Source organism: Anarrhichthys ocellatus, unplaced genomic scaffold, assembly GCF_004355925.1.
Source record: "Anarrhichthys ocellatus isolate YVR2014 unplaced genomic scaffold, GSC_Weel_1.0 scaffold58, whole genome shotgun sequence".
In the NCBI taxonomy this organism is placed as follows: Eukaryota; Metazoa; Chordata; class Actinopteri; order Perciformes; family Anarhichadidae; genus Anarrhichthys; species Anarrhichthys ocellatus.
Window position 1 is genome coordinate 494,518 of NW_022280088.1, and position 11,737 is coordinate 506,254.

Sequence of the window (11,737 nt, forward strand, 5' to 3'; positions counted from 1 at the left end):
TTCCACTGATTACCTTTTGTGCAAAACACGTTGGGCAATATGATAAAGTATAATTGGTTGATATCAGGACAATAGAGATAGAGTTTTACTGACAGCATGTAAAACAAAAACAAACAAAAGCAGCCATAATGTAAGATCACTGACAACGCTGTTAATAATACAAATAAAAAGATTGGAGTTTCTTTGTATGTCTGTTTGCTTGTGTGTCTGTACTTGTCCCATGTTTCTGCTCACATGAAGGCGCACAGGCTTGTTCATACAATAGTGACTCCTGACGTTCCACTCACATTCCTGGCAGAGGTTAGCTCAGGACTGTAAATTGATGCTACAAGATAACACAGCCTCCATAAGAAATGCACGTAAATGGTCCTCTCTGTATGGTCTGTGGAGGCGAGTGGAACCGCCCTCTGTCAGTGCAGTAGTCCTTTCTAGGACAAAACCCATAAGACATTCTCCCTCACAGTGGTTATGTGTGATTGAAGGTGTTTCAAGGAGGGGGGACATTTGTAGTTAGTGCACATGTTTCAGGCTATAACCTAACACATTCTACAACAGGATACCACAGCAACTGCCACAGCTTTGTCACAACGGCATACAGACAAACAGATGGGTGACAAACGAAAGGAAAAAAACAACAACTTAGTGAGGTGTTGAGCCACCACCAGCCACCAGAACAGCTTCAAAGTGTCTGAACTCTACTGGAGGAATATTCATCTAAAAGATAATCCCTCATGTTGTTAGAGCTTTGTCTAACATGTCACGTCAATATCTTCCATAGATGTTCAACTACACTGAAATACAGTTACTGCAAAGGGCCACAGCATATGATTCACACTGAACAAGTGAACAAGATAAAGAGGTGGACAGAGAAGAGAACGATTTGGGAATAAAAGAGCAAAAACCTTGCAAACATGGAGAGGGCGAGCAACTTAGAGAGTATTGATATTATTTCCAGGCTCTTTACAGAGAAGCCTCATGGTCAGGTGGGTCAAGGCATTATTATGCACAGTTGCTGTAGAAACCAACCTTGACCTCAGCTTCACATCCTTATCTTCATAAGAGGCTGTGGAAAAAGTGTGTGTGGGCATGTGGAAAAGATGACAGGGTGCAGCTATTTGAAAGTCAAATTAGAGCTATGAAGCATGCATGACTGGATCAGAGAGACACACGAGAGTGTATCGTGGGGCGTGCGCCACTGAGATGCTAAATGGTCAACTGCATAAGCACACACGTGTACAGGCAGGTGAAAAAAAATGTTTTGATGCGAGTTCTGTGTTTACTCCAAGAGGAAGTGAGCAACATATAAACAGGAAACTGGTGTAGAGATGCTATTGTGGTTGGAGGCGCCTCGTCTTTGAAGCACGCTTTGTTCTCTCGGATCAACACAAGGTGTTCTACTTTTGGTTATGACAAGATAGCTGTGATGATGGCGGTGTGCAGGACTGTGGATGACACGGCCATTCTTTATGGCTTATTGTTAGCTTGTGACATTTGCGCAGATGGAAGCAGTAAAATAGGTGTTTTGCGTATGTGTGTGTGTGTGTTTGTGTGTGTGTGTGTGTGTGTGTGTGTCTTCCAGCCCAGGGGTTCATACATTATTCAGTCTCAGACATTAAAGATGTAGATGTGGTCAGAGACATATGCAGGAGAGACGCACAGAGCGCTCACACTGACACACACACACACACACACACACACACACACACACACACACACACAAACACAGACTTCTTTTCCAGCCCAAGAAACTCTTTATAGATTTTTCATTCCACTGTCATTTGATTTTTTTTTTTTTCTCCTGTGAGTCAATTTGCGATCACACAATGTTGACTCGATCTCTACACGAGCAGAGAGAACAGATGAGATAGTATAGGTGTAGAAAGGAAGGAGTTGAAGAAAAATAGGACAAAAAGTGTGTATGCCTATGTGTGTGTATTTGGACAGGATAGACATGGAACGTGTCTCAAAGAGCTGAGATTTCACAGCCCAGTGACTCTGTTGCTGTGCACCTGATGACTGAGACGGTGGGAGGGAGGAAATGAGAGGAAAGAGGGAGGTGAGCTGAGGGGGTGTTGGGTTGAAGGGAGTTGAAAATCCATCGAGCAAGAATTAGGGTGCGTAATTTAAAAAAAGCTGCACAGAAAATCCCATCATCGCAGTTTACTATGAGAGTGCCACTCTGTACTTTACAATACAATAGGATATATATATATATATATATATATAGCCAAACAGATTTGGACACCCAAACATGACACTGTTATGTGATTGCTGAACATCTGATTCCAACTTTACGGAACTATAACAGCCCCCACTCTTCTGATGTTTTCCACATGTGTTTAGAACCTGGCGGCACATATTTGCTCCCATCCCACAAGAGCATTAGTGAGGTTGGACATTGATGTTGGGCCACGAGGCCTCGCATAATGTCAATATTCGAGTTCATCCCAATAAGGTGGTTTTGGGGGTTGAGTTCAGGGCTCTGTGAATCCCAATCACATTTTTTTAACACGATTTTTTTATGAACATCACTTTGTGCATGGGGGCATTGTCATGTGGGAAGAGTAAAAGGCCCAAAATGTTGCTACAAGTGGAAAGCTGTCGAACATATTATAGGCACTTTTCAAAAGGCAATAGCTTCCACAAATAAGCCCAGGTTGAACTGCTAATACTAACAACGGCTCTGTTCCATTAAGTGTCCCAAGAGGCCTCTCCTGTGAGCCAGCATGTTCAATACCAAACACTTGAACTGGCTTTCATCAACGTTATAATCAATGTTATAATGAATAACCAGTTCTGTCAGAATGTCTGCCATGAAAAATATCGACTGAAGATGCTCAATGCAATTCCACCGTTAGTTGTACATGTTATTTTTCTACTGTGACGTGGGAAAATCATCTGTGAAAAATTGGCCCTCTGTATGTTGTTAGCAGTAAGATTTTCCTTAATTGGAGCTTAGGGGCCTTGTTCATGTATGTGAACAGCGGCTTCCGTTTGGCCTTGTAGAATATGTCTCTCTCTCTCTCTCGTTCAATGCAGCTAAATTTAATATATTTTAATGGTATGGGTGTCAATCAAACTTTGTATTGCGAGCGTTAAATTACAATGTTAGAAATAATAGAGTTTTACAATAATAATCTCCCGCCTCCTTAGTCAGTTTCCATCATGATGTGAGAAGAAAGGTACTGAACTAGAGAAAGACTCAGGTGTGTCTAAATCTTTAATTGGATTTTCTTATAATCTTCTGTTCTTCAGTAAAACGAAACGTTTGGCTTGTGAGAAGATCTTCTGAATTTTTTCTTGATATGTAGATGTATGCGAGTGAATTTGTTTTGAACATGGCTGTATATATGTGTGTGTGTCTTTGAGAGAGAGAGCACGAGAAGGGTGTGGGGGGGGGAGATGATGCAGGATGAGCGATATGTGGATGGATGGATTTTCTGACCCCTGGACTCCAATAAGTTGCATTTGAATTATTCCCTGTACATTTTGAGAAGGTGACCCTGTCTTTTCTGTGACCCAGAAAGCACAAAAATACTTTCAATTATAATAGAAAAGAGAGAAAATATACAGCTGCCTTTCCGAACTGGTATGTGATACCTATACGACTCTGCTTTTGTGCTTTCTAAATGCATCTAGCTGTACTTTTCCATTTCAGTGTACATTCACATATTACGCCATCTGTTTTCCCACAATCAGAAATCTTTCTCCAGTCCCAAGTTTCAAGTCAGGGGACCTAACAGGATGCCTTTGATCCGTAGCTTGGAGAGCCAGAGTCACATGAAACATGTCAGCGCATATACAAAGACTCTTTGTATTCATGTTCAGGGAATAAGCATGCATACAATTAAGAAATGACTAGGAAGAGTGCCGAAGAGAATCTTATCACGTCACTGAATATTATGAATCAACTGATGGCAACATACTGCAGATGGTTTTGGTTCTGGTGTTTGCGGTCCCCCCTGTGGGGATTATAGCACATTACACCAAAACAAGACAGTGTATGTGTCGCACAATTACTGAAACAATTACAATCAAATTTAACAATTACTGTCATGACCAGGTATGATGAACCATAAGCACACTGTCTGCACACTTGTGGCAAATAACTACACATGGTGATCTACATGAGACATCCAATACTACAAGCCTGTGTGTGTGTTGTTTGCTAACCGCTGACAGTGAAATACTACTCTCAATTATCAATCACCTGCGGCTAGATGCTCCTCTGAACACACCTGTAACCAATTACATCACCCAGAAATCAAGAGCTTGAACACTCGAAAAAGGATTCAGGTTTGCTCTTTAGTGTGCTCAACAATAGAGACCAGATGGAGAAAGAGTTAGAAGACTATAACTGCAATATGCTGTATTTAGTTTACGGTGCGATACAATTACTCTATCGTGTCTGATCAGTATTATTATATACTTTTATGAGTATATGAATATTGAGATTGCATTTGTGTTCAGTTTATATTTACAGCATGCTATGACTGACTAAGTGTTTTATATTCACACATCAGTTTGCAGTGGGGAAGAGCTATTTATTTGGTGTTAAGTTGTGATTTTTTTAGAAGAGTTTATATAGTTTTGATTGAAGCGTTTGCTTTTGCAAGAGGTGCAACATATTTTGTATCTCTAGTTGGTGTTGAGTAGATGTTTTTGTTTTTTATGTGTAGAGTCGCAATTGCAAACAAATGTATTCAACTGAAAGAGTTGTGAAATCTCAATGTAAACTGGGGCTCCAAATCAAATGAATATATACCAAATAAAAAAAACTAGATTTTAATTTCAATGTATCCTTCTTGCTTCCCCTCTCCAGGCAGGTCAGAACGAAGGGTAAGCTGCAATGCAGTTTCTGCAGAAGAGCAGTCTCTCCAGCCACAATTCTTTTTACTCTTAAATGAATGTTGTTAATGTTCACGAACTTGTAGAAAAATCTGATTTGCGCTGTAATCTAATGCAACAGCCCTGTAATGAATTATGAGGCTTATAATCTTCAGTTTTTCTTCACACTGTCAAAATGTTGGTGATTTTTTTTGAGAAGTTAGTAAACTGCATTATGTCGAGAGGTGTTTCAAAAGTTTTTTCACACATAACGCCACTAATTACAGCCTCAAACTCTGCAAAACTGACCATTTCATTGATAACGGCTGGATTTATCACATGGCTGTTGCAATGGATTGCATTACAGCTGCACCTAATTAACTGCTAACTCAGTGTACACTGATTGCTTCTGGATGGCTCTTACAACACTGACAGTGTTTAACACACAGCAGACGTTCCAGACTCATGCCATTCATTACAGTTTTTCTCATTTGCTCGAACATGTTTGTCCATTCAAGAAGTTCCATTTCTACACACACACACACACACACCTGCAAAGCAAATAGTTCCATTAAACAACTTCTGTTTCAAATTAATTATTAGTTATTTCAAACAATCTTCTGTGTATACAAGTCAAAACAGAGGACCCGAAATGCAGAACACCAGGCAGGCAGGTTGAAGGAAGAAAAGGTGATCTTTAATAACAAAAAGCTGACTCCAAAAAAGACAAATAACAGGCAGAATAAAAACAAAGAACGAAACTAAAACTAAACTGAGAATGAAGCGGTAGGGCACGAGGAACACAAGCAGAAATACTGACAAGGGACACAAGCAACCAAAGCAGAGAGCCTGACAAAGGAAAGAGGGAACACACACAGAGTTACATTAGGGACTAATTAACTAATGAAACACAGGTGAGATAGAAAACAGGAGGGAAAAAAAACAAAAGCAGGAGGTATAACGAGACATGAACCAAACCTAGGACCATGACAGCTTTTGTACTGCATTCTTTCTTCACCAAACAACCAATGAAGAATTTCACCCAGACTCAGAAATACTCAGAACACAGAGGTGGCATCTTTCTAGATAGGGTGAGGACTGATTACTGAGTAAGGAGCTGTGTCAAGGAGTTTCACACAGGTGCATTAGATGTTTGTAATTATGCAAGTAATTGCAATCAGCTATGAATAGATGTTTCATCTTTGTTTAACACAGTGTATCGAACAGAGTTTTGTGTCTCTCTATGAGATCTGTGTTAACTGTTTTGAAAAAGGGTGTGAACAATGTGTGAAACCATGAAGAGTTAACTCATTTGCAAGACACGACTTCTGCTGTGCTAAGAAGGTGATGATGAAGATAAAGCGGAGTTAGGCATGTTTTAGCAATCTAGAAAAACCTGTCAATTCATGTAATCTTTTTGCATAATTGCAGGGAAATTGTTTCAGCTTTGTTAAAGCTTAGCTTTAACATACGGCTTTCCTGCTACCTTTGACTAAACCAGAATAGCCATTCTGGTTTCAGGCTGAATTCATCAAGTCCTCTGAAGCATGTACCCTTATCTCTACGGTATTTACTCATGGACTGAAAGGTCACTTTACTCGATTATTCTCTGTTTCACATAGTGAGTAAGCATATTTCGCAAATGTCACAATTGTTTCAGGAACTGTTGTCTTGCAGATGTAAGGTGTTTCTCAGGGCTGCTGCATTCTTCAGACCATGCACCGTTTGCAATCTCAGATGGTGTTTAGGACATTTTAATTGGTGAATTCCATTTCAAACTTTTGTAACTTTTCAAAACTAACAATTTTACTTTTAATGTCCTCACTGGAAAATGCATTTGGGTAGCTTCCTTGGCTTCTGAAAGTTATTCAGCTTCAGCAAAGCTCACACCTGAAGGGACAACTGTAGAAATGGTTTACTTGTTTACTTATTTTCTCAAACTGTACAAAAAAATGATCAATAACTTTCTAACTATTCTATTGCACAACATGCTGTGCTATATAAGTTGCAGTCATCCTTTAACAAGTTTTTTTACATCCCTAAGTAAATATACCACTGTTAAAATAATTCCCATAAAATACTCGACAACTAGACACACGATTCCCCACTAAGATTAGCTGAAGACTTTTGATGAGAGTCTAGACAACTGATTGTCTGACATTATCCACACTGCACTTCCAACCTGATCCTGCATGCTCACACCCTCATTACTCCTGACACATGCCATCCAGTTGCTCCATTGAGAAGGCTGCAAACTCAGCTTGTTAAACCTCCTCACATTCTCCCATGTCAACCTCTTTTTTTTTTCTCCAAAAGAACGGTCAGCTGTGCATGCTAGAGCACATGTTCAATGCTGTCTGGCCCTGCAGACCTCCAGGTTATTCTTCAGCAGCCACACATAAGCAATATTCATATTCTGCCACTACCACATGCTTGACTGTGCTTTCCCTGTGCTGACCAGGCAATCACTTCACACAGTCGGGACTACTGAGACTTCTGGCGACCCAACTGAGAAATCACCTTCCTAGTATGTGCAGAACAGCAAAATCCCTCCTTGCCTTCTGCCAGAGAAAACTCATCTTCCTTATCACAAATACGCCCTCTGACTGAATGTTACTCTCGCTACAGCTCTCTGTAAAATATCCTTTATCAAATTCCCTTATGTATTTCGTTTCAAGGCGCTCAGTCCGTACACACACACACACACACTGTAGAGTCAGTAGCCACTTTATACACCCAGCTAAAACTAATACATCCTAATATCATGTCCAACCCATTCAAATCAACGAGGGTAGAGTGAAAGATAGAAACACATCTCAGTATAATGCGACACAATTCAACCTGCACCACAATCTGCAGAGTCCAAAATGATTACAGAGTTCAATCAACATGCTCTCTAAAACAATCCAATCAACAACATTATGACCTTACGCCGGTAGGTTTGATTGCAGAACTGTTTTGGTTGCATCTAAACTGGCAACTGAGTATCTATAAGCCAGGGTCATGCTGAAGATAGCGGACATGAAATCTATGTTTCAAAACGTTATTTTGCACCCTTTACTTATATTTGTATTTTATAGTATAATATATGTGATGAAGGAAAAATAAAATGACTATTGTGAATTAAATGAATGACGTGATCTTTTTTTTGTATGTATTTCATCTATTTATGTGTTTTAATTTATCCATTCTACTTTCTTGTTTGTGTCCAGCCCCTGTGGCCCTTGGCTGAACTCTACAGACACCTTGGCCCTGTCAGCCATCAGGGCAAAACATATGGTGCCCTGATACAGAACTTTGCTCCATTCACCTTTTATTGAATCATATGCTTCAGTAAATGGTGATCAGAAATAAGGTATTCACATAATGTACAATATGTCTGGTATACCTTTCATTAAACCAGTGTTATTGTGGTTAACTCAAGGGTGGCACAAAGAGATCTACAGTATGTTGGTTGTGTGTGAAGTCATTTGGCTGCATGAACCCAAATGCCCCAAAACAATCCAATAATTTAAATTCAAATGTTCTGTATTGTATCATGTCTACTCTGGATGTGAGTGCAGTCTGACAGCTTCACTTGTCACTCTGCTGATAACACACTGTTTGGCTGCCCTGCAAGGTTCTGATCAGCATTATCACGATTATGATTAAGTTCATTTCAGTTCAAACTCTTATCATTTAACATAGGCAACCACTGCAGATCATCTGATATACAGATTGTGTTTGAGCGCTGAATGATGGGACGTTACCATCAGATACAGAAACATGTACTTACCGTCTCATACTCTCACACAGGGGTATTACTTTAATCGTCAGCACTCTGGGTCTGTTCTGGAAGAGAAGGGATTTCTTCCTTTTTTTTCTTATAAAACTGTTCTTTAAGGGAGTTTTTCTCATCAGATAGTCTGAGGATAGATAGCAACGTCATATGCTATACATATTGTAAAGTCCTTTGAGGAATATTTGTGATTTTAGGTTTTTAGGTTTGCAATTATGGGCTGTAGGGCTTTTTTTAATCTATTTGACTACTATATATCCACAACATCAGAATTCTTTATCTTTCCTATATAACTGCTGCTGGAGCTTGAGATTTACCTCAAGGAGACGCACCCTCTGTCCTTGGACCCTCTTTCAGAATAAATCTCCTCCTAATATGCTGATCACCCTTCACACATTAGCACTGCTGCAGAGAAGAGGGGAGTGAAGGATTCATTTTGTGTAAATGTTGCCATGCCTCACAGGGATTACAATAATTGTTTGTGAACTGTGATTTAGGTCATCACCTCCAAAAAAATCCAACAAAACAATCTAAGTTAATGTTACAGTAAGAGCTCTTGTTTTCATATTTTGCATATCTAAATGATATCATACTATTGCAATGTGTTTTACTGTTACTCATCAAATTCCTTGTGTATTTGTTGTGTAGCAATACTGTTTATAAGCAATAAAGAGCTTCTCATTCTGATTTGCTTACTAATCTTGTAATACTATTGTTTGTCCACTAGGGAGCAGAACAGAACGCTTATAGAAGCAGAGTCCTCCCAAACTGAGTTCTCTAAATGTAAAAAAAAAAAGATTCAAAGTTATTGAGCCCCTCTATTCTCCAAGTATTGCTCATTTATTTTATCGGTGTTGCTCCCAATGCGTAATATTCCCAGTTTAATTCAGTTTTATTCCTTATAGACAAACAGAAAATATTTATTTATTCATTCATCAATTCAGCAGGTTTATGATGAATTAGCAGTTCCCCCCAAATTAAGACATCAGAACATTTGCTTTGTGTGTTTTATTGCCTATGCACAATCCAAAGTCCCTGTGCTTTCTCATCTTTGCCCATTTTTTTCCCATCTGTCTCTTTGTTTGCAGTCCCCTGGCCCATTCTCCCTCCCAGCTCTCTCAGCAGCATTTGACTTCTCCCAAAATATGCAATTCTTAGCATCCCCACTCTCCTGTCTCTTTTGTTATGTCACAAACACACACACACACACACACACACACACACACACACACACACACACACACACATGGGTACCACAGGAGAGTACTGTCATGCTCTGTAGATTGGGTGTCCCAGGGTGATTAATTATTGATAGCAGAGGTCAGGTAACACACCTGATATCTGGGGACAGGGAGAAAGGAAGGGAGGGGGCAGAGAAAAAGAGAATATAGGAAGAAGGGGGGACATTGAGAAATAGTGTAATTGGGCAAAGTGGGAAAGAAACACTTGGTGAGAGAGAGTAAAGGCCCGTGCCAGTTAACAGACAAATGGCAAGTGAGTCAAATCTACAGGCCCTTTTTGGATTGGAGGACTGGGCGGATGCTCAGGCCCTGTAGCCAATAGCAGAGTGGCATATTGTGATGAGTCAGGACATAGCTGAGGAAATAAGATGCCTAGAGCCATGAATGTATCGAAAGAGATGAACAGTGTGTATGGGTGTTTGTGTGTGTGTGTGTGTGTGTGTGGATGACTGATGAGTAAACAAATGAATCACTGTTAGACTACAAACATCCACTTGTGTTAAACAACACACTTCATCGTTCTTCTCTCCAACCCCCATCGCCAAAGTTATCCAAATGTGCATTCCGTTTCGAAGATTTGTTTGCACATGCGTGTGTTTACCATGTAAACAGACCTACCTTTGTGTGCCAGTTCAGTCCCTTTGTAAGCACAAATACAATGAATCACCACTTGAATCCGTCTCCGCCTCTTTCTGCCTGATAAGCATCTGTCCTCTCTTGACTGTTTGCCGGTATGGAGTTAACCCTGAGCCCCTTTTACCAACCCTCACCTTCACCTGAGCTAATAGCACACCAGCTTTTCTCTCCTGTACTTCATACCTACGGGACAGAGTGTGTGTGTGTGTATTGTGCTATAGCAAATGAAAATAAATGAGTTGGTGGATGAATCAAGACTAAGCTATCTATAACACAATCGTCAGCTGGTATTGTTTGAACAATTAATGGCATTTTTGTCGGGCTACAAAATACAACACACACACACGGACACACACACACGCACACACTCTTGTACAGACAGGGGACTAGTGCAGATGGTGTAATAATGTGGCTCAGCACAACAGTTTGCTGTGGATAGCTAATTATCTTGCTGATTATAAAGATATATTGCAAAGGATTTTTGCCAATATGGTTTCAGTAGAACAGAGTGCTGAATTCCAGCACCATGAGGAACTTTATCTTCCAGCCCTCTGTCATCAATCTTTTAGAAGCGCACGCACGCACGCACGCAGGCACACACACACACACACACACACACACACACACACACAGATAGTTAGATAGATAGATAGTGTATGCTAGTAAAAACATAATATTTGACATGCCTTAAGGACATGGAACTATCTCTGCATAATATCATGTCGATCAGTTTCTTCCAATCTCTCATTGCATCAACCTTATACTTCACATGGAAACAATTACTTATTTCTCACAGTTTCTATTGAATGCATATCTATTCCTCTGGGGAGAGGGTATATACAGTATAATAGGCGTCTGACTTTTCAATAAGGCACCATTTATAAAGAGATTATTATGTGTTAATAGAGGCTTTGTTTGGTTGATAAATAATTTACTTGTGCTTTATTCAAAAGAATAACTTACAGGTTGCCAGGTTGTGTAACATGTCTTTGAGTGGTTGGAGCATTTGACCACTTACTTGCAGAATATATTCATCAACACAATGTACAACTGCAGACTTGATGGATTAAAAGCCCTATATTAATTACTTTTTAATAACATTTACAGCAACATACTAAATGGTTTGTTACAATGTGAACTCAATGGATAACCCACATCATTTAATTTTACACAGATTTATAATTTCTAAACAAATGGATTATTAAAGGATTATTTACAACCTGACAACCCCACCAAAAAGTTCCTTCTTATTAGC